This window comes from Phodopus roborovskii, unplaced genomic scaffold (genome assembly GCF_943737965.1).
Source record: "Phodopus roborovskii unplaced genomic scaffold, PHOROB, whole genome shotgun sequence".
In the NCBI taxonomy this organism is placed as follows: Eukaryota; Metazoa; Chordata; class Mammalia; order Rodentia; family Cricetidae; genus Phodopus; species Phodopus roborovskii.
Window position 1 is genome coordinate 45,737 of NW_026126154.1, and position 24,840 is coordinate 70,576.

Genomic DNA, 24,840 nt, shown 5'->3' on the forward strand with positions numbered 1-24,840 from the left:
TATCTGGAAAGGGCATTTAGGGTAGCCTTTCCACGGTTGCTCAAATAGTTAGTTGGCAGCAGTCTTGCAGGTCTCTAGACTTTTCTTTAGGTTCAGTTTTGTCTTCAAACCAATAATGGCTCCCTTTTTTATGTTCATTGTCTCTCTCTCTCAGTCTCTCCCTCTATCTCTCTCTCTCTCTCTCTCTCTCTCTCTCTCTCTCTCTCTCTCTAACCTCAACAGATACAAGAGAATTGGAATAGTCCCCTGTATATTATCAGATCACCACACTTTAAAATTGGAATTCAACAACAACACAAATAGCAGAAAACCTGCAAATGTATGGAAACTGAACAATGTGCAAATGAACCACTCCTGTGTCAAAGAAGAAAAAAGAAAGAAATTAAGGCCTTTCTAAAATTCAATGATAATGAGGACACAACATACCCGAAATTATGGTACACCTTGAAAGCAGTGTAATGTGGCAAGTTCATTGTACAAAGTGCCCATATGAAGAAAACAGATGATAGTAACAGTAGAGAATTAACAGCACCACTGAAAGCCTTAGGAAAAAAAGAAGCAAACTCACCCCGGAGGAGTAGACACCAGGAAAAAATCAATATGAGGGATGAAATCAACAAAATAGAAACAAGGAAAACAATACAAAAAATCAATGCCACAAAGAGTTGGGGTTTTTTTAGAAAATCAACAAGGTAGACAAACCTTTATCCAAACTAACCAAAAAGCAGAGAGAGAACATGCATATTAACAAAATCAGAAATGAAAAGAGGGACATAACAATAGACACAGAGGAAATCCAGACAATTTTCAGGTCACACTTTGAAAATCTGTACTCCACAAAAATTGAAAATTTAAAGGAAATGGACAAATTTCAGGATAACCATCACTTAAGAAAATTAAATCAAGAACAGACAAACAAATTAAATAGACCTATAACCCGCAATGAAATAGAAGCAGTCATCGAAAGGCTTCCCACAAAAATGCCCAGGGCTACATGGCTTCACTGCAGAATTCTACCAGAACTTGAAGGAATAACTAATACCAATACTCCTCAAATTGTTCCACACAAAAGAAACAGAAGGTTCATTGCCAAACTCTTTTTATGAGTCCACAGTAACCTTGGTAACCAAGCCTGACAAAGACACAACTAACAAAGAAAACTACAGACAAATATCTCTGAATGACCATCGATGCAAAAATACTCAATAAAATACTGACAAACTGAATCCAAGAATACATCAGAGAAATCATCCACCATGACTAATTAGGCTTCATCCCTGGATTGCAGGGATGGTTTTACATACGAAAATATATCACCTTTATCCACCATATAAACAAACTGAAAAAGAAACCATATGATTATCTCCCTAGATGCTGAAAAAGCTTTCGAAAAAATTCAACCCCTTTCATGATAATCGTCTTGGAGAGATCAGGGATAACAGGAACATACCTAAACACAATAAGAGCAATATACAGCAAACCAACAGCCAACATCAAACTGCATGGAGAGAACCTTAAGGCGATTCCTCTGAAATCTGGCACAAGACAAGGCTGCCCTCTCTCTCCATATCTCTTCAATACTTGAAGTTCTAGCTAAAGCTGTAAGACAACAAAAGGAGATCAAGAGGATCCAAATTGGAAAGGAAGGAGTCAAAGGGTCTCTATTAGCAGATGATATGGTAGTTTACATAAGCGACCCCATAAACTCTATCAGGGAACTCTTACAGCTGATAAACACCTTTAACAAACTAGTAGGATACAATATAAAATCAAAAAAAAAAAAAATCAGTAGCCCTATTTTATTCAGACGACAAAGATGCTGAGAAAGAAATCAGAGAAACATCATACTGTAAGGCATATAGACTTTCCACCCACCACCAGGTCTTGTCCCGCCGCCAAGCCAGCCCTAAATAACACACTGAGACTCTGTATTTGATATAATTCTTTTGGCCAGTTACTTGTTTCTTATCGGCTAGCTCTGTCTTAAGTATTAACCCATTTCTATGTATTTCCACTTGGTCTTACCAGCGAGAGGTGGCTGGCAGTTCTGCCTTCTCCAGACTCTCCATCTTGACTCCTCCTTACTACTTCCTATCTCCTCCTCGTCTCCTAGTCCCACCTATGTAGCTTTCCTATTGGCCAACAGTGCTTTATTCATTAACCAGTATGAGAAACATATACAGAATGACATCTCCCATCATGACCCTTTAACCATTAACCACATAAAGTATCTTGGGGTAACACTTACCAAACAAGTGAAAGACCTATATAATAAGAACTTTGTGGCTTTAAAGAAAGAAATTAAAGAAGATACCAGAAATTGAAAAGATTTCCCATGTTCTTGGATAGGTAGGATAAATATAGGAAAAATGGCAATCTTGCCAAAAGCAGTCTACAAATTCAATGCAATCCCCATTAAAATCCCAGCATAATTCTTCAGTGACCTAGTAATGATAATAATCAACTATATATGGAAAAACAAAATATGCAGGATATCCAAAAGAACTTCAGGAGGCATCACCATCCCTAACTTTAAGATCTACTACAGAGCTATAGTTTTGAAAACAGCCTGGTACTGGCACAAAAATCCTGATATTAACCCACTCATCTATAAACACCTGATTTTTTACAAAACATCTAAAAGAATGAAATGTCAAGAGAAAATCACCTTAAACAAATGGTTTTGGCAAAACTGGATGATGGTGTGTAGAGGACTGCAGATAGACCCATGTCTGTCACCACGCACAAAATTTAAGTCCATCCAAATGGATCAAAGACCTCAACATTAATCCAGTCACACTGAACCTCTTAGAAGAGAAAGTAGGAAGCTTCCTTGAACAAATGGGTATAGGAGACTACTTACTGAACATAACTCCAGTAGCAGATACTGAGATCGAAAGTTAATAAATGGGACCTCCTCAAACTTAGAAGCTTCTGTAAGGCAAAGGACACAGTGGACAAGACAAATGACAGCCTTCAGACTGGGAAAAAAATTTCACCATTCCTATGTCTGAGAAAGGGCTGATCTCCAAAATATACAAAGAACTCATGAAAGTAGTCAACAAAACACCAAATAACCCTATTAAAAATGGGGTACAGAACTGAAGACAAAATCCTCAATATAGAATATCAAAAAAGCTGAAAGACACTTAAGAAAGGTCTCAACACCCTTAGCTATCAGGGAAATGCAAATCAAAACAACTTTGAGATCCCATCTTACTCCTGCCAAAATGGCTAAAATTAGAAACACCAATGACAGATTATGCTGGAGAGGATGTGGAGAAAAGGGAACACAACTCCACTGCTGGTGCGAGTGCAAACACATACAGCCATTTTGGAGATCAGTATGGCGGTTCCTCAGGAAAATGGTAATTAGTTTCCCACAGGACCCAGCAATCCCCCTCTTAGGCGTATACCCAAAGGATTCACATCCATGCAACAAAGACATCTATTCAACTATGTTCATAGCAGCACTATATGTAATAACAAAAACCTGGAAGCAACCTAGATGCCCCTCAACTGAAGAATGGATAAAGATGTTGTGGCACATTACACAATGGAATACTACTGTGCAGCAAAAAATAATGGAATCTTGAAATTTGCAGGCAAGTGGATAGCACTTGAAGAAACCTTCCTGAATGAGGTAACCCAGTCACAAAAAACATGGTATGTACTCGCTCATATATGGATTTTAGACCTAGAGTAAAGGATCTCTATAGTTAACACCACCAGAGGAACTAGGATACAAGGTGTATTCTAAGAGATTCATATAAAGTCCCTCACAGAAGCTGGAAGGGACAAGTGCCCCAGAGCACATGGGTAATGGGGGGAAGTAGTGAATGGAGAGAGAAGTAGGAGAAAGAGAACAGGAGGAGAGGAAAGCATGTGCGACTAGGAGAGAGAGAATGAGAGAACTACTTTCTTAAACTGAGGAAATATAGTGATAGAAACTAACAGCAATAGGGCTGCAAAGACCATGCAGTGTGAATGTTCTTCTTCCAGTGGAACTAAGTTCAATTCCTAGCATCCATGCTGGGCAGCTCATAACTACCTGAACTACAGTTTTAAAGGATCCTCCATAAGCTCCCACAGTTGTTACATTCACGCACTCAGACACATATATACCCATAAACTAGAGTGAATTAATTAATGATTTGTTTTAAGATAGCATATTGAGATAAATAAGAAAAGGTACTTTAATGTTTAGACATCTTGAGCTGAAGCAACAAAAGTGAAGTCTTTCTGCAAATATCAATTATTTCACTGGAGACTGACTAGATTTGCATTCATGTAAAATGGAAAATGAAATTATGAATGTGTTTAGTTTCCAACATTGTTAATTTTGTTGGATTTGTACAAGATTTTTTTAATTCATTTTAAATCTTCTTTTTCTGCTGCAATAGTCCACTCAAAGCTCACAAAGTTCTTCCAACTACCCAATGCTAGTTATAAAGAAGTGTGTATAGTAGGTGAGGATTTTTTAAAATTTTCTAAATTCACCCTCATATCACAGTTTGTGAACACCAAAACTAGTAGAACATTGAGGAAATTTTAGAAAGTAAAACTACTGGATTGGATTTTTTTTTATTTTTAGACACCTTACTGCAAACATCTCATCATTAATACTGAGCAATAGAAGAAACATAAAATATTAAAGGAGAAATAAAAAGGACTTTTAGAGTCTGCTATCAGTTTTTTGGAACTTTTAAATGTGGTTGAATTTGAATTCAGTTCAGCTTTACTGACCTTATGTGAAGGAGAAATGACCAAGTGCATACATTCCTATTGAAAAACCTGAAGGAATTCAGTATACTAAATGCTTTCTGGTGTTTCGCCATCAATCTGAAACACACTAAGTACAGCTACAGTATTTTTCTTTCTTTCTTTTTTTTTTCATATTTCTTTCACCTCTCAGAAAAAAAGTAAGATCTGTGGTGTCAGGCTGTCAAAGCTGTTTTCTAAATGATATTCAATTTTCTATTATATAATCTTGTTAGTTTTTCCTGTATTCAAAGGTTACTCCCTAATCACCACAGATTATTGTCTTGCCCTCCTTTTAAAAGATCCTAGGAACACAGCTCCAGGAAATAAATTAATGAGATTTTAGTTCTAAGTCACAGGAGTTCACTATTGACATTTAGATTTAGTAAGTAATTTATTGTAGACAAAAGAACTGAGCTTGAAATAATCTATAATCTGTGAAAAGTTTATATTGAGGAGGAGATAAGCATTGTAAGCTTGGGAAAGCATTTTTATCTTTGCTGAAAGGAATAGAAAGGAGCTGTCATTTTCACTAGGACAAATAGATCAAATAGAGAACTCATAGGACGAAGATTATTGCCATAAAAACAGAGCTGGGCACCTTAAATTCTGTGAAGATTAAAATCATCTATCATTTTTAAGATTACAAATCCTTCCACTGTGAAGCTACTTGATACTGAGAACCACAGTCTTGTAAGTGAGAGCTGGCCTTAGTTGCAGTAGGCAGTAAACAACAAAACAAAAGAAATCCTTATGTTCTCAATTTAAAGGAAATTCTACAGAAAAAAATATTTCAAAGAAACAGAAACCCACATCAAATCACAGCTCTCCGAGTAAAATACTGACACTAAGAAAACAAACATTTGTATTTATCCTTTTCACCTGAAATAAGCATCTAATTTTATATCATAAATGGTGGTTTCCATTTGTTCAGAACTGGCTATTTTAAGGTAATTTAAAAAAAATATCCTACAGTGCATACAAGCATATGACACTGGCAAATAGTTATGAATAGATAATTGGTAACACAAAAAGAAGTGTGTAATGATAGTTTTGTTTACTTAGCTTTGTGATCATATTTTCCAAGAAATATGTACTTGATAATTAGGAAAGCAAATACTCGATAAACTGATTTAGATCTGAAGGACTATTTTGTACAAAATATACTGCTTATACAAATATATGTATGTGTGTATGTGTTGTAATTTTTTAACTATGAGATCAACCAGATCAAGTTATTTATGCTATCTTTATTAGCAGCTAATAAAAAGGTTCATAATATATTCTGCATGTTAATTTTTTACTGAATATGAAATTGGAAGTGAAAGCATTTTTTAGTAGTTTGTTCTTTAGAGAAATGGTGAGGTACTGTGTATTGATTTAGAGTGAGAACAGAAAGGCTGTTCAGTGAATCATATGGGCCTTGAACCTTCAGCAAAGGAACAGGGGATAAAGCATATAATAATGTTCATAGTGTTGCATTATAAAAGAGTTCAAAAACTGCATATGTTTTAATGCCTAAAAGATCCATGTATTTCTTAATCTAAAAATTTAACAACAGGTAATTTTATCTATTTGTGGAATGTAACATGATGTGAGATGCTTGAGTACACTGAGTAATGAAAATATCTGTTGTACTTGCCATAAAAAATGACAAAAATTTAAGATTATACATGTGTTAATAAAACAATTGTGACTTTTAATGCAATTTATTGAATTCTACTTGAAATTATAGTCTGTAATTTCTCTTTCATAAAATCTCAGAATGAAATGTTCAGGCTCTGTTGTAGATGGATGTGAAAATTTCCAATACCAAAGGTACTCTTTTATATTCCTGTGAGCAGTGTTTGAATGTTCTTACCCTTACAGAAATTCCAGTAGCATACACTCAAAGTATACTAGGAATCATCACATGCACTGAAAATATTTATTAATGAAAGACAATTAAATATCAATTAAATGGTTTAAAGAGGAACTAGTCCTGCAATCCAAAACTAATGGGCACTATTTTGAAATAAACATGGAATTGGAATTATGATACATGTGAGAAGAAGCAATAGAAGATATTAAAATGGTAACACATACAAACATATGCATGCTTGCAAATATATATATTTGAACTGATTGTTTTCATAATAACTATATGGAACTAAACTGATATTTGTGATATGAATGAAATTCCTTGCAGTGAACCATAGACATTTTTACTGAGTCTTGTTTCAGGAGATTATCAGGTGCTAGATAAAGACCACATAAGTAAATATAAAATAATAGCATGTTATGGGAAAGAAATATTTGTAACACATTTTACAGTATGGATATCTAGTTATTCATAGATATGTAAACATACTTAGTTTTCTAAGCAGCAAGATTTTAGTTTAGGCTAAATTACAAAGTTTGCCACTAGAGTGTGCTAAAACATTTTGTTTTAAAAATTTTTCCTGAAATTGATGTTATTAAAAGCTACTATGAGCAAAATTCCCTAATATTAATGAATGAATATTATAAAATAGACTTCAGAAATTAATATACTTGCATGTTATCTTTCTTATATTTTTAGAGAAATCCCCTGTTTCTATATGTTCTCAGACTGTAAATTAAGTAAAAGTACCAGTAGTTATAACTACCACTAAGTACAACAAGAAATAAAGTATTTGATTTCAAAATTGACTTAAAATAAGCAAAAAGAACAGAAAAAGATAGAGTGTGACATAGGAGTATAAGCCAAATAATGATTTCATCTTCTACATGGGTAGCCATATGAGTAACTGGCAATGGTGCCCAAATATCAAAGTTAATTGGCAAAACTGTTTGTCATTTCATTTCAGTGTAAGGAAACATATTAAACTGAAACTTTTGGAAAACAGGCAGTTTTGGAGTTAAGTTTGCAAGTGTTCATTTTTATTATTTTGGCTTCTTTCAGAGGGCCAGTGACATATAGAAGCATAGTTATACTGATTAGGAAAATGGACCTAATGAGTAAAAGGCTTTGAGGGAAATGGAAAAAAAAGAATGCAAGAAAAATATGACTTTGGCAAGCTATTTAGAAAAAAGTAAGATGTATTAATAAATAAAATTGTTAGAAACAGCTAAATGCAAATACAATTCCTAAAAGGATCCCAAGGGATATATTTATTTTCTTGTTAATCTCTGTGACAACTGGAATGCCTCACACGATTCAGGAAGGTGAAATTCTAATTTTAGTTATGAAACTTTCTTCTAGCTCACAAAAGTTCAAATACACACAGGGAAAATGTGAGAGGCAGGTAAGCATGGAATTTAATATATTTAGTATTTTTAAACTTCTAGCTTCCTGGGGCCATTGGAGAGTTAGGCTGTATTTTTTCATCCTTACATTTACTTAATTAATTTCAGGGAAAAAACAATTATAACATTTATTTTGTTATAAAATATGTCTTTTATAACAACTTTACAAAGGTGTCTGGACATTTATAGAACATTCCATCCAAACACAAAAGAATATACCTTCTTCTCTGCTCCACGTGGAACCTTCACTAAAATCGACCTGGTGGCATGACAAACCTCACCAGATAAAAGAGAATAGGAATAGTCCCCTGTACCTTTTCAGACCACCATGCTTTAAAATTGGAATTAAACAACAACACAAATAGCAGAAGAACTGCAAACTCAAGGAAACTAAACAATGTGCAATTGCACCACACCTGGGTCAAAGAAGAAATAAAGAAAGAAATTAAAGACTTTCTAATATTCGACAATAATGAGGACACAACATACCCGAACTTATGGGACACCTTGAAAGCAGTGCTGCGAGGGAAGTTCATTGCACTAAGTGCCCATATGAAGAAAACAGATGATAGTCACATAAGAGAATTAACAGTGCACCTGAAAACATTAGAACAGAGAGAAGTGAACTAACCCCGCAGGAGCAGACGCCAGGAAATAATCAACTCGAGGGCTGAAATCAACAAAATAGAAACCAGGAAAAGAATACAAAAAAATCAATGCAACAAAGAGTTGGTTTTTTGAGAAAATCAACAAGATAGACAAACCTTTATCCAAATTAACGGAAAAGCAGAGAGAGAATATGCATATTAACAAAATCAGAAATGAAAAGGGGAACATAACAAGAGACACAGAGGAAATCCAGACAATTTTCAGGTCATACTTTGAAAATCTTTATTCCACAATAATTGAAAATTCAAAGGAAATGGACAAATTTCAGGATAACCATCACTTAAGAAAATTAAATCAAGAACAGACAAACAACTTAAGTAGACCTATAACTTGCAATGAAATAGAAGCAGTCATTGAAAGCCTTCCAACCAAAAAAAGTCCAGGGCAAGATGGATTCAGTGCAGAATTCTACCAGATATTCAAGGAAGAACTAATACCACTACTCCTCAAACTGTTCCACAAAATAGAAATAGAAGTTTCATTGCCAAACTCTTTTTATGAGGCCATAATATCCTTGGTACCCAATCCTCACAAAGACACAACTAAGAAAGAAAAGTGCAGACCAATACCCCTGATGAACATAGATGCAAAAATACTCAATAAATACTAGCAAACCGAATTCAAGAATACATCAGAGAAATCATCCACCATGACCAACCAAGTAGGCTTCATCCATGGATTGCAGGGATGGTTTAACTGAAAATCTATCAACGTGATCCACCATATAAACAAACTCAAAAAGAACAACCATATGATTATCTCCCTAGATGATGAAAAAGCCTTCGACAAAATTCAACACCCTTTCATGATAAAGGTCTTGGAGAGATCAGGGATAACAGAAACATACCTAAACATAATAAGAGCAATATACAGCAAACCAACTGCCAACATCAAACTGAATGGAGAGAAACTTAGCCAATTCCTCTAAAATCAGGAACAAGACAAGGCTGCCCTGCCTCTCCATATCTCTTCAATGTCATACTGGAAGTTCTAGCTAAAGCTATAAGACAACAAAAGGAGATCAAAGGGATCCATTTTGGAAAGGAAGAAGTCAAACTGTCTCTATTTGCAGATGATATGATGGTTTACATAAGCGACCCAATAAACTCTACCAGGGAACTTCTACAGCTGATAAACACCTTTAGCAAACTATCAGGATACAAGGTAAACAAAAAATTAGTAGCCCTACTTTTTTCAGACGACAAAGAGACAGAGAAAGAAATCAGAGAAACATCACCCTTTACAATTAGCCACAAGCAAGATAAACTATCTTGGTGTAATGCTTACCAAACAAGTAAAACCTATATAATAAGAACTTTATGGCTCTAAAGAAAGAAATTAAAGAAGATACCAGAAAATGGAAAGATCTCCCATGCTCTTGGATAGGTAGGATAAACATAGTAAAAATGGCAATCTTGCCAAAAGCAATCTACAGATTCAATGCAATCCCCATTAAAATACCACCACAATTCTTCACTGACCTCGAAAGGATAATAGTCAACTTTATATGGAAAAACAAAAGACCCAGGATAGCCCAAACAACCCTATACAATAAAAGAACTTCAGGAGGCATCACCATTCCTAACTTTAAGCTCTACTACAGAGCTATTGTTCTGAAAACAGCCTGGTATTGGCACAATAATAGATAGGTAGACCAATGGAATTGAACTGAAAATCCTGATATTAACACACACACCTATGAACACCTGATTTTCGACCAAACACCTAAAATTATACAATGCGGCGAGGACAACATCTTCAACAAATGGTGCTGGTAATAAACCTACCTTTTACATGTGATGAAATAAAGCATAAGTGATTGAGTAATTTGCTCTTGTGTAGACATTTAGAAGGTGAGAGAAATACACCATGATTTTTCCTTGATTTAGTTAGAAAATACATTTTAATAGACAATATTCTTTTGTTAGGACCTGTTTTTCCTGCTGGCCTGTTCCCAGAGCCTCGCCAGCTCCAAATAACACACAGAGATGCTGTATTAGATATAAATCTGTTGTTGTGCTACTAGCACTTCTTATTGACTAGCTCAGTCTTAAATATTAACCCATTTCTATTAATCTAATTATTTCCACGTGGTCTCATCTAACTGGAGAGAGGTCCCGGTGTTCTGCTCTCTCCATCCTCCATCTTGAATCCCCTCCCTACCACTTCCTCTTTCCTTCTTGTGTCCTATTCCTTCCTATCTTGCTTTATTCATTAACCAATAAGAGAAACATATATACAGAATGACATCTCCCAACAATATTTTACAAATAAATTTAAAATGAAAGCACAGTGACAGAATATAACCATAAAATAAAACATAAAGGCATATTCTGAAGAAAAATTAAATTTTACTGAAAAACTTTTTCACTTGAAATCTGAAAAAAGGTAGAATAAATTTTTCATTCCAATGAAAAATGTCACCATTTTTTTAAATAATCAAATTGAAAGTTAGTGATGAAGAATAAATATAAATCAAAGAATAGTACCTTAATTACTAAAATATATTTTTAAATATCTTAAAATAAAACTATACATTTTAAGATAGAATGTGGCAAATATAGTGATTGTCAGCATTTTTTGAGTATTTTATAAGGTTTATTCCTTAGTACTTTCATATTTTATCTCATTTAATACTTCCAGGAATCTAAAATGTATATATAATCTATATAGGAATTCCAAAGGAAGATACTAAGACATGGACTAGGTTTGGAAGAACACCAAGCTTCTACTCAATGGTCTATGTAGCAACAGAAGCTGCAATTGAAACATTGCATTGTATATTCAAAAATGGAAGCTCAAAAACAGGATAAAGATTAGATAAACAATATCTAATGACAATCACATTTAAAATTGATATGAAAAATTTGGTTAAATTTGGAGATTATCAGAATAATGGTAATAGTGAGGCTTTGAGAGTAGACTAATTTACTTATAACATGTTGCTCATTAAAATAAATTATGAATAAATTTGAGTTATAATTTTTGAAAGAAAATGATTGTAGAAGAAAATATACATGCATATTATATGATTGGAGGCTAAGTCACTTTCCCTAAACACAAAAGGTAGAAACCATAAGATAAAAAATAAAATAAGGGTGACATGCAGCTTTATAGCCAATTATTAAGCTGTAAGTATGAAGCCTAGTTTTACCAAAACCTTATAAAAAATAATTAATGATGACTTTCCATAAAGGTGTCTTACAAGAAACATTAAAAACTTTTATGAATACCCAAATAAAGCCCTAAGTAAAGTAAGGTTTAGTTATAAAACAGCGTATTATAATGGAACCAAACTAAACTTACATATTTTACAATAGACTAAAGTACAGTTGTAATTGTTTGAGTTGCTAAGCCAGAGCCTAGAGAAGACATTTTATTTTGTACATTATCAAAATCCACTGAACATTTTGTGTTTTGATGAGTATGAGTTGTTCATCTTTGTTCATGAGGTTCTGTGTAAATGTGTGTATGGGTATGCATGAATATAAATATGTTTGTGTGCACTTTATAATTTGATGTCCAGTCTCTTTCCACCTTAGTTTTGATGTTGTTTCTATTATTTTAAATGCAATCACATCATTGTCCCTTTCCCTTTCTTCCTACCAAAGATTCTCGTATATACCTACTTGCTCTTTCAAATTTATGTCCCATTTCCTTGTTGTTGCAACACCTTCATTAGAAAAACACTGCTTGAAAATAAAGGAGACATAAAACATGATCCCCAAACCACTCATGCAAGCTGGGGCAGCTCCCAAAGCGGTCTCATACCACAGCCATTGCTGAGGTGCAAATATGTTGAACACACATATGTCAGCATACCTTGTTTGGAGATAAAAGAATCCCACCATTTTAGGTTTTAATTACAATGCAATTAAGGGCTCATCAGCATAATGTAGAACTTCTCAAAACCAGTTTTCGTTGCGTCTACCTGGGCTAGCAAGGAAACACGCCCACGACTCTTCTTCAAGCAGTTTATTCAGGAACCTTGTACATCAGCTTCTGCCTCCCCCAGGCCTAGCAAGCCCTTAAATATGAGTTCACTGCCCAATCAGCTCATGCCACCTGGCGCCATCTTGGGGCTGTGGCTTCCCACAAGTTTGAATCTCTGAATATTTAAAATAGACAGACACCCTCATCTGAATCCTGTCTTAAAGACCATGTAAGTAAACATCCTGCTTTTTTCTTAATCCAATATGTTATTTTCTCACTAGCTGCTTCCTGCAAATCTGCTGAACAATATATTCTGAGTTTGACATGAGTAAATACATATATATATATATATATATATATATATATATGTATGTATGTATGTATGTGTGTACGCATATTATATATATATATATTAATATATATATAACTTGTATGAATCAAGATTTCAAAATGAAAAGTAAATGTACTTAAGTAAATGTAAGGAATCAAATTTATCATGTCTGGGTGTGATGCTGTGCACTTTGAATCCCAGCATTCAGTAGGCAGTGCTGTGAGTTCAAGGTCAGCCTAATCTACATAGTTAGTTTCTGGACAGTTGGGGCTACACAGTGAAATCCTGTCAAAATAATAAAATCAAAAGTGAAAATTTAATACATCCTTATTTTATTGTTTGTATTAACAATAAAAATTGGCACATATACTCATATACATCCTGCCAGAATAAGATACAGCTGTGCACAGCTGGTGAGAGTATAGTATACTACAGTTACTTCAACAGAAATATCCTGCAATTTCCTAACAAGAACATAATTTATAAATCATTCTATATCATCACAAGACTTTTTTTTCTAAATGAAAAGAAAACAAGAAAAACATTATATGGCAACCAAATAAACATTAAATTATATACAACTATCAATACATCAATAGACAAAAATTTAGCATATGTTTCTTGAAATACTGTTCTGATCCATCCATTTACCTTTACATTTCACAGATACTTTTTTCTTTATAGATGAATAATGATACACTATGTATATTACCACATTTTCACTACTCATTGAAGAAAATCTAAGCTCCATTTCCTCACTAGTATGAAAGGAGCCACAATGTACATGGAGGTATAGGTAACTCAGTTATTAAAATGAACTAAATTCAGAGACACAAATATCTAGTATTTTCTTTAATGTGTTGATTCTAACCTGGAAAGAAAAAGAGAGAAGGAGAGTCCATGTGCATGAGATAGATGGCAAATGTGGATAAAGGCAAGTAACCTGGAAAGGAGACAAAGACACAAAATACATGTTGAGTGTTAGGCCTCAGGAAAAACAAACAAACAAAACATATGTATATATATACATATATATATATATATATATATATATATATATATATATATATTACACACACGTACGTGTGTGCGCACGCGTGCACGCACACACACACACACACACACACACACACACACACACAAGATCAAGCTCAAACTGAGCTATGAAAGAATTTATGTTAGACAAAAGCCAGCATTCCTCAGAATCTTGAAAAACAGGTTTCCTCAGAACCTGTTTCTTGAGAAACAGGAAATGATACCCAGAGGAATCATCATTTCCTTTATCCTCTGGCAAAAAGGGCACATGGCTCTCTCCCCATTAACATTCACCAATGGTTGCATATCAAAGCCCAGGCTAGCTTCCAGGCTCCCTCAGTCTCACAAGAACTTCTTGTACATTTCAAAACCCCCAAGCTAGTCTCCTGGCACTTCTCACTTCAAATCCTGGTTCCACTCACACTCCCTGCCTGTGGGCCAGTGCAACTCTCACTATTCTCTCTCCTATTATCTCCACTATCCCTGCCCCCACACTTTCACCTCTCTCACAGATAGCCCTGGTGATTTCCAGACAACTTCTTATTGTCTCTGCTCTGGACTCTTCCAAATGCTTCTGGCTATTTTCTCTCTCATAATTAAACCTTTCTTCCTCAACCATGAAGCATCTATTTCATCAGTTGCTTTACTGCACCCACTCATACAGACTTTGTTTCTTAACCATTGACAATCTACTTGTGCTGGCTAAATTAACTTGACACAAATGAAACCATTTGAAAATAAGGACCTCAATTTAGAAAATGCTCCCACAAGATTGGCTTACAGGAAAGCCTATGGAGCATTTTCTTGATTTGTGATTGATGTACAAGGTCCTGCTTACTGTGAGTTATACCACCCACAAATTGGTAGTCCTGCATGGTATAATAGAGGAGGCTGAGCAAGCCAGAAATCAGCACTTCTCCGTGGACGATGGTTCAGTTTTTGCATCTGGGTTCCTGCCCTACTTGAGTTCTTTCCTTACTTCTTTGGTGATGGACCAGAAAGTTGTAAACTAGAATAAACCTTCTCCTTCCTGTGTGTGTGTGTGTGTGTACATGCATATTTGTGTGGTGATACACAAGTTTTCTTTTATTTACTTATTTATTTATTATTTATTTATTTATTTTGGCTTAGCTTCATCTTGCTCAATTCTTGTGCATGCTGTGATAAGCACTATGAGTTCATACACACAACTTCTGTCATGTTTAGAAACACTATTTTGTTGTAGGCATCTATGATCCCTGGCTCTTACAATTTTGTCCCACTCTCCCACAATAACTTTTGGGTCATTGGAGAAAAGAGTGTGATACAAAAAAAAAAAAAAAAAAAAAAACTTATTTAGAACTCTGCAGTCTTATACTCTACATGTTAACCAGTTGTATCTCTTTAGAAAACATCTACTATAGTAGGTTTCTATAAGGCACTTTCAAAGATTTTGTTAATTATTCCTTCCCATATTTCTTCCTTTACCCTGGATTCACTCCACCTGAGCCTCCCTGTTTCATTATTCCCTGTTCCTCATTCAGAGTACTTGTCCTCTATCTCCTGTGTTTTGATTGCCCTCCCCATGTACCCCCTATGGTTTCTGACCTCTATTTTTCCAGAATATATCAATTACACATGATGTATTTCCTTAAGTCATTTGCATATATCTCTATAATAATTTTGATCATATAAGTACTCCTTGGTTACCCTCTGTTTTACTCCTCCAATTCATATTAATCTTTTTCCTACTTCTAACTACACCTTTGTGCTTTGGTGCTCATTTTTTTGTTACTCATCTGTTTAGTTTGTTTTGTCTATTATATGGTGAATTTCATTAGAGTTACCTACAGTAGCACAGCAGAAGTGTTGTTTGTAAGAGAAAAAATTTAAGAAACATTTGTATGTTGAAATATTGTTTTTTTACTTTTCTCCATTAAAACATAGCTTACTTGTCATGCTTAGTGAAAATTTTGCATACATTGAGATAAGACAATTTCCAAATAAAAATGGATGACTTAAAAGAAAACAGCTTAATTACTATTCCATTTCTGTACATGGGTTTTACATGCTAATTAAAATTTTGATAATTTTGCATTTAACAGGAAATCAGGAAGAAAATGATTACAAAGTGTTTATTTATGCAATACAAATTATGAAAATGTACTTGGTAATAGTCCCAAATATATTACAAAAGTATTTTGATGGAATGAAGCTGATCAATTTCCCACATGGTTGAACTTGAAGATACTTTTCCAAACATCCAAGCAAATATGAAAAGTTCCCTGATAATGAGATTGATGACTAATTTATATGCCATCATAGAGCTTTCATCTATTAACTGATGGAAGCAGAAGTAGACTTCCAGCTAAACACTGAGCCAAAGAACTCCTGGAATCCAGTTGCAGAGAGGGGGGAGTGATGAGCAAAAGGGCAAAGAGCAGACTGGAGAAACCCACAGAAACTGCTGACCTGAACAAGGGGGAACTCATGGACTCCAGTCTGACAGCTGGGAAACAAACCTGGGACAGACCTAGACTCCCTGAATGTGGGTATTAGCTAGTAGTACTGGGCAGTCTACAGGGCCTCTGGTAATGGATCAGTATTTATCCCTAGTATAGGAATGGACTTTGAGAGTGCATTCCACATAGAGGAATAATCCCTCAGCCTCAACACACCAGGGAGGGCTTAGGCTTTGCTCCAAACAGACTTTGAAGACTCCCTATGGAAGTCTGCTTCCTGAGGAGCAGAAAGGTGATGGGATGGGAATTGGTGGAAGAAACAGAGGAGGAAAGAAGGGTGAGTGAACCGGTACTGACATATAAAAAAGGCATACTTCAAATTTAAATTAAAAAGTTCAGCTTAAAATAACCAGATCTTTTGTCAACTCCAAATTCCATAGTTAACTCTTAAATTTCTACAATTTAAACAGACTTGACAAAAATGAAGCCTTTACTGCTAAATGTTTCAAAGAGTCAGCAACAGATCATGAAAGAAACAAGCAAGCAATCAAAAAAATAACAAAACAAAACAAAAAACAATACACAAACCCCAGAGCCAAAATGTAGTAGCTCTTACATACTGAAAATACAAAAACACAAGCCCTCATACATACATGGTTCAAATTAGATATAAGAATAGTAATTTAGTGTGATATAAATTTAATGACATGAAACATGTAGTGGTCACGGGTTTGTTATGCTACCATTTGCAGGAAATACAGTGGTAGACAAAAATTTGCACCTTCTTGCTGTTTTAGAAACAGAATTGATTACATTAATGTAGAATATAGTTTTAGATGAACCACTTTATGATTACAAAATAATTAGGCAGAATTCTCCTTAGGAGTCACCAGTAATTGAAGACTTAGTATTCTCTATGGTTATACAAATTAAAATGGAAATCCATGTGTTTATTCTGTCACCACCCTGCTGGATACAACCACAAAGTTGTTTAAGCAGCCCTGTACCTTTATCAGATGCCCAAATAATTACTGAGCCCCCTAAATCAAAAACCTCAACTTCATTCCTTGCAAAGAGAAGAAATACAAATCAGTTCTCTGAGAAACCAAACCGCAAAGTAGTCTCCCAAGTGGCAAGCAAAAAGGACAAAGTTTATGGATCACATATCAGGAAGAATTGAGAAAGGTTCAGACTTTAGAAAAGTCCCATGGAGCTCAAAAACTAATTTCTCTGTCATAGAAGGATAATAAAAAGTCTGTAGAATAAAACGGATTTGACCAGCTGCAACAGCTTAGTCAGTCTTCTCTCTGCACCTGGAAGTCAACTTGCTGTGACGGTCTCACATCTAAAGGTGTCTCATTTCTTAGGTCAGTTGAATACAATTTTAAGTTGAACTTTTAGGGCAATACCAAGTCCCCAGCAGCTCCAACAGGGTAGTCTCAGCTATCTCTTCACTTTACATCAGTTATTAGAGAATCAGGTGATGAGCAGTAAGAGATTTTTGCTTTTGTTTTTTTATTTTTTAAACTGGACATACTGAAAAATGAACATATTAAATGTCAGTAACCCCTTGAAGTCCATTTTCCCATTCAGGAAAAGAAAAGAAGGAAAGGAAGGAAGGCCGGGAAGGCCAGGAAGGAAGCAAAGGAAGGAAGGAAACAAGCAAGCAAAGGAAGGAAGAAAGAAAGTAAAAGAGAAAAGAAAAATTCAACCAGCTGAAATATTGTCTTGTTTGCAAAAATTTCCATTATATTGTTAAGATGGAAATTTTTAATTTGCCTTCAGTCCCAGAATAGCCTGAGAATATGCACTCCTGACTGGGAAGGACCCCCGGGGATGGGCTTGCAAAATATTTCCTAGAAACACAGATGCAGGTGCCAGATAAGGAGCATGAGCCCAGTCACCTGGCCCCAACCAATCAGGACCTTGCTAGCCCCTAATCCCAGACGCCCTCCCCCACTTGCAGTTTTTGTCTTTATGTGCATATAAAATTGGGTTCCGGGCTCTCTCTCCTCCTCCTTTATGTGGTATGAGTTGAGCCCCAGCAAACTGGATCCTGAATAAAGCCTCCTGATGTTTTGCATTAAGGGCTGACCAGATCTCTGCATCCTGGGATTCAAGTGGAGGTCTCCCCAGTGCGTGGATCCAACATTTGTGGCTTGCCCAGGATCCAGCGGTCACCCCTACCTGTGAACTCGACCTTGGAGGTAAGAAAGGTGCCCACTCTGTGTTCTCTCTCTGTTGATGTTGTCTGATTCTGGTTCACTTTCAGTTTGCAGCTGCCTGACCGTTTTGAGAACAATCAGGCTGTGGTCAGTAGATGTGCCTAGAGGACTACAGATTGCCACCCTGGGGGATGCCCCAGGAGGAACGGAGAACCAAGGACGCTTACTGGTCTCCTTTGAAGAGGATCCTTATTGGGTCCTCCTAATTTGGTGCTCTGCTTTGCTTTCATGATCTTGTCTCTCTGTTTGTATCTGACTTTCCAACTGACATTGGGACAGACAATAGCCAACCCCTTAATCTGACTATCAACCATTGATCTGAAATTAAACAGAGGAACCACTACCTGTTGGTTGATGTCTGAAAGAGGCCGTGGCAAACTTTCTGCACCTCAGAATGGCCTACCTTCAATGTAGGATGGCCGCCTGAGGGGACATTTGTCCTGACCATAATTCTTGCCATTAAGGACATTGTTTTTCAGGCAGGCCCAGGTGAATACCTAGACCAAGAACCCTACATCGAGGTTTGGCAGGACTTAGCCCTGAATCTGCCCATGGTTAAGCCATGGGTGCATCAGCCTAATAGCCAGCCCGACTCACAAGTTCTGGTGGTCCAGACTCCAGGTCAATTGGAGGGGCCTTCCCGACTGGCTCCTCCACGGAAGATTTATCCTCCTAATCAGGACCTCGTCCTCCTGGATTATCCTCTCCATATCCACCAACCTTGACTCCACAAACGATCCTGCAAGTGGATCAAGGAGAGATGAAACCCTCTGACCCTCCAAGCCAAGAGGACCCTGAACCAGCCCCAGGGCCAGCACAGGGGACACACAGCAGACGAGGCACCACTCGTGAAGCCTCATGGGCCTTGCCTTTGCAGGCCTATGGGCCCCCTCTCGAGTTGGGGGCTAGATGGCCAGGCGCCTCTCCAACAGCTCCAGTACTGGCCCTTTTCCTCTGCAGAATTATACAACTGGAAAACTAATCAACCTCCTTTTTCTGAGGACCTGCAGAGGCTAACAGGCCTCGTGGAGTCCTTGATGTTCTCTCATCAACCCACTTGGGATGATTGCCAACACCTCCTCCAGATTCTCTTTACCACTGAAGAGAGGGAAAGGATTCTTCTTGAGGCTAGTAAAAACGTGCCCAGGGCAGATGGGACCTCCTCGCAACTCTCCAAAGTAATAAACACTGGATTTCTCCTTGACTGGCTCGACTGGGACTACAAAATGCTTACAGGTAGGGAGCGACTGACAATCTACAACCATGTTCTGTGGCTGGTCTCCATGGGGCCATGAAGTGCCCCACTAACTTGGCTAAGGTAAGGGAAGTAGTTCAGGGAGCCACTGAGGCTCCTTCAGTATTCTTGGAGTGTCTCATGGAGGAATTTAGGAGATGTGCTCCTTTTGACCCTACCTCAGAAGGCCAGAGGGCCTCCGTGGCAATGGGTTTTGTTGGACAGTCAGCAACAGATATAAAGAGGAAGCTACAGAGAATTGAGGGGTTGCAGGATTATACCTTACAGGATTTTAGTAAAGGAGGCAGATAAGAGAGAGACTGAGAAGAAAAAAGAATAAAGGACAGGAAAAGAAAGAGAAAACAAGAGGGGAAGGAGACAAGAAAGAAATTTGACTAAGATCTTGGCAGCTGTAGTTCATGATAGGGAACAGGCTCAGACTAGGAATCAGTTTAGAAAGACAGGGAACCCGGGCAATCGAATCCCCCTTGGAAAGGTTTAATGTGCATATTGCAGAGAAAGAGGTCTTTGGGCATGAGACTGCCCCAATTAATGAAGAGGACCTCCAAAGAAGGTTTTGGCCCTTACTAAAGATGATGAATAGGGGAGACAGGGCTCAGAACCTAGGGTAACTCTTAAGGTGGAGGGGAAATCTGTTGAGTTCCTAGTGGACACGGGGGCTTAGTACTCAGTCCTGCTCAAACATGCAGAACCACTATCTGACAAAAAGTCTTCGGTGATCGGGGCCACTGGCCATCAGCAATATTCATAGACTACCTGATGAACAGTAGACCTAGAAATGGGCTGGGCAACCCATTCATTTTTAGTTATCCCTGGATGCCCAATCCCCCTACTTGAGAGAGACCTCTTGACCAAGATGGGGCCTCAGAACACCTTCACCTCCGAGGATCCTCAAGTAACCCAGGAAGGCCATATGATAAGCAACCTAACAATGAGTTTAAGACTATTTGAGATCCTGAGGGCATCGCCAACCAATCTAGATGACTGGCTGAAACAACTTCCTGGAGCCTGGGATGAGACTGCGAGTATGATGCTAGCCAGACAGTGACCACCCATTGTTACAGAATTAAAAGCCACCTCTGACCCTGTGGCAGTCCATCAGTACCCTATGAGTAGAGAAGCTTGAGAGGGTATCAGACACCACACTCAACATCTCCTCCAACAGGGAATCCTGACAAAAACTAGTGCCCCTTTTAATTGGGACCAAGAGCAAAAACAGGCTTTTGACAACATCAAGCAAGCCTTGCTTTCTGCCCCAGCCCTAGCTCTCCCTGCTGTCACCAAGCCATTAATCTTCTTTGTGGATGAAGGAAACGGGATTGCTAAGAGGGTACTCACTCAGCCCCTGGGTCCATGGAAGAGACCGGTGGCATACCTATCAAAAAAAACTAGACCCTGTAGCCAGCAGATGGCCAGCCTGTCTAAGGTTCTTTGCTGGATCCCAAATAATCCTGCTGTTTTGCATCAAGTGCCTACCTATATTCCTGCATTCCAGGATTCAAGTGGGGGGGGGGTCTCCCAGTGTACGAATCCAACAATGTGACTAGAGACATGGCATGCATGTAGTGCACAGATATACTTAAAGGCAAAATATCTGTACAAATAAAATGTTGAGATAATTTAAAATTATTTTAAAAGTTTAAATTATTGCTTACAAAAACAAAAAAAATATAGCCATGTATAAAAGAGCATAGTGTATATTTAATTTGATGATTTTAGCAAGTTCAGGACTTCAACAATCAGCAAAGCTATATTTTAATTATATTTTGGTAGGTGTGCATAGTCCAAAGAAAACTGCCATTTTAGGATAATAATATTCTTGGAGCTATGAAAGCAAAATTGCATTTTTGAATCATTTTCATATTCCTCTTATTGGTGGTAACAACTATTCCATTATATTCTGATGTGAATGCATAGCTACATTTTCACCTACTACATAAAAATAAAAAAAAAGTATGGCACCATATCCATGAAGTTTACATTGAAAAACATAATGTCCAAACACAGACAATTAAATTAAAATTTTGAATGAAACTCAGAATATTTTGATTCCTACCATAGAGTGCTTTTGACACTCAAATTCAAAAACTTACAGATTTGTAAATCCTTAGTTTTTTGCAAACCTGTTTAACCTTCATTACTTAATAATTTTCATTTGCTACTTGTGTTTTATTCATTGATAAATTACAGTCATGTAGTCATTATTTGTTACTCCTGAGTGATTCTATAAAGCCTTTTAAACTGCTTTATCTCCTATTTCATTTTCTTTAATATCTATACAAACTGGGAGATACACCAAAATGACATTGTTGCATTGACAGATTACTATAAAATGGACATCAATAATTCCTAAAACTCATCCTCACTGTAGTGATTGAAATAGCCAAAATGATATCAATGCCACGTAAAAGACCTGAAAAAGTGATAGATTGTAAAGGTTGTACTTTAGCAATCTAATTCACTGCCGTAAGGACATGAAATAACTCACAAGCCTATCATTGTAAGTAATCTAACAATCTAAGTGACTTTTTTAAAAACTCAAACTCCTGTTGGATGACTCTCTGAGGACATGGATGTTATTTGCGCTATTCAAACACAGAAGAAAGCTAAGAAAAAAAAATAACAATTTAGTGAGCTGTACAGAAATAAACAACATATTATTTAAGCATCTATAAGCTTTATATTACCAAAAAAAAAAAAACCCAGCATCATAATAAGCACATTTTTGAAGGTTTATAAAAGAGATACATATTTGGGTCAATAATAAGTACATTTCTCTTATGTAATAAAAGTCTTATTTCCATAATTTAGATATTGTTGTATATAGTTTAAGATGTTTTCCACTCCATGTAGTCAATACAAGCATCATTAATTTATTGTATGTGTATAGGAGTTTTGCCTATACATAAGTCTGTGAAATACTTGTATGCCTGGGGGTTGCAGAGGCCAGAATAGACCATCGGATCCCCTGGAACTGGAGTTGCAGGTGGTTATAAGCTGCCATGTGTTAATAGTGGGTTCCATTTATATATATGATTGTATTTCAGATATGTGCATAAAATTTTACAATGTTTTTATTTTTTCTTATGCTTTCTATATTTATTAAATTTTACAAATTTAGTACCTTTCATTATTTACTGATAAAAGGTCAAAATGTCTTTCTCTAAAGTTTTCAATGATCAAAATAAGTTAATGTTAGGTGTCAAACTAGACATTATAAAACATATGTCTGAAAATAACACTTCCATACATAAGTATTTAACACAAAAGTTAAAATAACAATTACCATAAATCTACATAATTTTGAGGCTCATATTTTCATGTTTTCAAGACATGCATTGTTCACTTATCAAAGTAAATATGATGACTTTAAAATAAGTCAGTCTTCAATAATGTTGGTAAATACTTCAATTCTATAGTAAATGTCATTCTTTCATTTGCATTAATAATATGGGGGCAATGAATTCTAGATGACCTGAAAGAATTCATGGATTATTTAAATTATTCACCATATTTAGTATCAAACCCAAAAGGTATGCTTAGTTGAAATGTAGGTTTATACACTTTGACAAACACATAAATGAATACAGATATTATAGAATATATAAAATAATAACCAATACTCATTTTCATTTTGTCTCCACAAATCACATATCAATTAATTAAAAGAAATGTATATCTAACATTTCTTTATTTACTTTATTAGTCAGAACCAGTAAAATATACATTTATCCATAGAAATACTTATTATTTACAAAATATTTATATCCTAAAAATTATCATATCAAAACTTCTGACACTATAGCTTTTTTTAATAACCCCATTATATATTTCACTATCTATAGTTACATCACATTAAAACTAATTACCATAAAATACTTTATTAACATCAAATGACATAATCTATGGTTCATTAATTTTCTGAAAGCTACTTTAATGCCAGATTTTTATTACCTAGAAAGGATAACAGAATGTAGTAAGTCATAGCTTCAATCATTTTATATTATAATGAATTTAAATTAAGCAGTTGATAAGAGCAGAAATCAAGTGTTGATCCTTGGTATTAAGAAAAAAAAGAAAAGGTAAAGATGACTTTCTCATTTTCAGAATCTCCTAAAATCACAAATAAAAAATAACTGAAATATGATGAAGTACATGAAAATAATTTGAATTCGATTGGCACAGTTCAGCACTCCTAGCTTTCCAATGGAACCCAGCTCATTTTGCCTAATAGATAGCAATCTTAATGTGTTAAGATTATATATACATACACACACACACACACACACACACACACACACACATATATATATACCCTTCACTAGTTAATAACAATTATAAATAGTCGTAATTTATTTCTTACAATTCCCTAAGGGGGGTTAAGCACAACAGTAGGATGTCAGTAGATTTACTGTCTCATAAAATTTTAGTTTCTGCTTCAAAAAGGGTGCCTTTTTCCTTCCTCAGGTTGTGAAATGGTCACACAAATCCCTCTCAAAGATTTTTACAAGGGCAGAGCCTCACGGCTTGATAATTTACTAAAGGCTTCAATATTTTAAAGGAGAATCATTGGGAAGTAATTTACAATGTGAACTTTTAGACTATGAAAAATATTTCTTTATAATGTTTCTTATTGAAAGATGGCTTTCCTATGTATGATGGCATAATATTCAGCATTGTTTCAGTACATTGATATGATAAGTTTAGCATAATGAAATACTCAGTTTATGTTTTTAAATAATTTTGATGTTGTATAAATCAAGAATTTAAAAATTTGTCTTTTTTAATTCAAATTTAATTGCCCCTCTAAATTCAACTAACACAGCAAATCCTCCCCCTTATTCTATGAGAATAATTCTTATTACAAATCATTTCCACTTTTTATTCTTTGTCAACTTCATACACTTTTATAGTGAATTTGGT

At 35.8% G+C, this 24,840-nt stretch overlaps 1 pseudogene; it reads left to right on the forward strand.

Moving 5' to 3' along the window:
* Positions 1 to 19,422: 19,422 nt before the first annotated feature.
* LOC127218530 (uncharacterized) lies at positions 19,423 to 20,965 on the forward strand (annotated as a pseudogene).
* Positions 20,966 to 24,840: the final 3,875 nt, after the last annotated feature.